The sequence below is a fragment of the Spinacia oleracea genome, chromosome 4, assembly GCF_020520425.1.
Source record: "Spinacia oleracea cultivar Varoflay chromosome 4, BTI_SOV_V1, whole genome shotgun sequence".
Classification (NCBI taxonomy): domain Eukaryota; kingdom Viridiplantae; phylum Streptophyta; class Magnoliopsida; order Caryophyllales; family Amaranthaceae; genus Spinacia; species Spinacia oleracea.
The window spans coordinates 60891224-60894497 of record NC_079490.1 but is presented as its reverse complement, the minus strand read 5'-3'; the positions used below and the strand labels follow the sequence as shown (position 1 = coordinate 60894497).

General features: G+C 33.8%; 1 long non-coding RNA gene across 1 annotated transcript; it reads left to right on the top strand.

Annotated features, from left to right (window-relative positions):
* Positions 1-261: 261 nt before the first annotated feature.
* On the top strand, positions 262-2114 carry LOC130459763 (uncharacterized). Its single transcript, XR_008919360.1, has 4 exons — positions 262-562; positions 1242-1377; positions 1454-1526; positions 1624-2114. It is a non-coding gene; the product is annotated as an uncharacterized lncRNA (long non-coding RNA).
* Positions 2115-3274: the final 1160 nt, after the last annotated feature.

The following is a 3274-nucleotide window of genomic DNA, read 5'->3' as shown; positions in this document are numbered from 1 at the left end:
TTAGGCTTGTTGGGTCGTTATGGACATATTTAGGCTAAAATGAGACATTTTCGCTCCCATTTTTGAACTAATGAACCTAATGATTCATTTTAAACTAATTACATGTTTTATATGCTTTGTTTAAACTTTCTAAGACTCATCTCTATTATATAAAGGAACAGCTGAGGGCTAAAGAGTAAAATGACTTTTCGTGTCCCTTGTGAATTGACGAAATTACCCCCACCTCTAATTAAACCCCAGCCTTTCATTCAAAACCCTAAAATTTCTTCTGTTTAAGCGTACAGTATCTCTCTCATACTTTCTCTCTCCTCCTGCTTAGCCGTCGCTGATCAACGCCATCGCCACCATCAGACTGGTCGGCTCTCCTTGCTCCCGACCGTTACCACCAACAATCTCACGCAATTTTCTCATCATATCCTCCAATCCTTTGCCTCAATTTTCTCTCTCCTATGATTTGCGTTTCAATTATTTCGTAATTATTCCGGGGTCTTTGTTTTCTGGATGATTGGGTTGTTGGTTGGAGATATTGGTTTTGGTTCATTCCTTGATTTTCCATTTATCTGTAAGTTTCTTCGATCCTATTTATTTTCTGTTTTTGATCTTAGATTTGATTTTAACTATTCTGTTTCAATCGTTGTTATTTATAGTTTTTGTTTGATTGTTTGATTTGGACCTAGAGTTTGTGTATTTTTGATATCATGCAAATTGTTTAGGGATTTTTCATCTAGGATTTTATGCATGCAATCTCTTTATGTATTTGATAATTTTGGCTGTAATTTTCTGTTGTTTGAGTTTTAATTCTGTAAATCTGATTTCTTTGGTTGTTTTTGTTCCATTTAAGTTTTTTGTTATTAATTGCAGTCGGAAGCAAGAAATTGTTGAAACATTGTTTTAAAGGCAAGTAATTGAATGTGGTGTTTCTGTTTAAAAATTATACATTACTAGAAAAAAAAATTAGGATGCCTAGAAGTTATACATTAAATATTTTCCTGTTTAGAAATGGCTATAAACATCTAAAAATCAATTCCCCCAAATGTTTCTCATCACTGGGGTAAAATAAATAATGTATTTAATGTAGTATTTTCCTGTAATGGAGAACAATCAACCATTTCCAAAAAAATTAGGATGCTTAGAAGTTATACATTAAATATTTTCCTGTTTAGAAATATGAGATTAAGAAAATTCTGTAACTTTCCATTGATAATTGGGAGATTAATGAAAATTGGATTGCTTTATTTTAGTAATTTGAAGTAGAATTGTTGGAGAAAATGGAAGAGCAAAGAAGATGGAAGATTGATGGTGATGGCGTGAGAAACAATGAGGAAGCTGACTTTCCTCATTAGGAAGATAAAAGAGAATGCAGCTTTCCAATGTCAGGTATAATAGATGTAGTAAATTTTTTTGGGCCCTTTTTTTTAACCTAACACCTTTAAAATTTTTGGGCCCTATGCAGTTGGGTTTCTTGAACTCCCTCATCAACGGGCCTGCGATTGATGTTCATAAATTCCTGTTTTCGAGTTTGCAAGGTGACGTATGATTTAGCGTGATTGATGTTTTTATTCGAAGTACTCCTAATATTTTTTCAATATTTGCTGACATATGATTTCTGGTTTCATTCTTTAGTGAAGAGTGAATGTTCTAATGGAATCAAAAGGTGGTAAAGACGATTCCAGTAGTAGTTGTAAATCATTGCTATACTTCTGCACCATTCGCTTACACCATTGAAGACGTTTGACCAAAGAGGGGAGTCAAGAAATTCAGATCAACTTCTTACTCAAGCGTAAGCTAAAAGTAAATTGAGTTGTGTTCTAAGAAGTGAAGCCACATCCAGTTATGGAGACCCTCTAGCATTTAATACTGTGGTCCAAGAATTGTAGCCACAAATTTTGTGGCATATTATTTGTAAGAAATGATAACTCAGTATCCTTTGCATTTATAGATTAGGATTATAAATTTACAATGTACAAGGCAATATTCTTCCATGATAAGCAGCAATCATATCGCTAATTTACAGCAAAAATATAGCTAATTATGCGCCACTTATGGCTGATTATTCTTGATTGATATCCTATACATAGATATCATATATGCTATACATAATGAGATTGATATACATTACATAATCTATTATTATTTTTGGTGATTAGTTGTAATAAAACAATTTAAAGTTCTGATGTTATCTCGCACGCATCGCGTGCATATAAGACTAGTTCCAATATGGTTATGCACGTTTTAGGCTTGTTGGGTCGTTATGGACATATTTAGGCTAAAATGAGACGTTTTCGCTCCCATTTTTGAACTAATAAGCCTAATGATCATTTTAAACTAATTACATGTTATATTAGTTTTTTATAGGATGTACACTTTTTTATTTAAAAGAATTAAGCATCAGAACTAAAACATAAACAAAAATAAGCAGAATATCACGAACCTCGATCAATATCTTTGCGAGGAATTCCCCTGGCTGGTGCAATGGGATCATTAGCAGCCTGCAAATCATGCAAGCAATGATATTTGAGATTGTTTATCAAGTCCGTTATTGAAAGAGTAATCCTTCGGTCCTCATTCAACTTTGCTCAAGCTTTATATGTTCGACAGAGAATATACATTCCTAATATGCTTTCTTTGTCACTGATACATACAAGTACAATGCTTGTACTTTGCAATTGCAGATTTGCAGCTAAGGTTTCATAAACCCAATGTTGATTTGTTTAATGTTAATAGAAAATTCAGATACCCAACACTTTTCGGTTGTTTTGATTTATGTTTTTGAAAATTTCAAGAGCTTGACATATGCAGATGAAGGGCATGGGTTGTTAATAAAATACTACCTGAATACAAAGCAATGGTGTACAAACATGCTTAATTGAATCGGAACTGCTTGAATGCAAGTAGTAGTCGTAAGCTGACTTGAACCCAAAAGATACTGCAAAATGTTAGATAACCAGGCAGGTTAGACATATATAACAAATTTCCATAAGAAATCTCTGTGGCACAGACTCAGATGAGAATCGTATTGACCTCGAGTTAGCCCTTCATCAAACTCCCTTAAAATCTTCGCATTTGCAGCCATTGGTCGGGGTCAATAAAATCGGTGCAAGTAGCTCATTTAATTATTGACCTGCGTTGACCAAACCCATGTTGCAGCCTGTATGACTTGCGTGAGTTGCAATTGATGAGTTGCAAATGACATTTTATCTACGAATTTTCTATAAAAATGGACGCATAGAAAACATTAGACGACTAGAATGCAAGATGACTAGTAGTTCTGTTT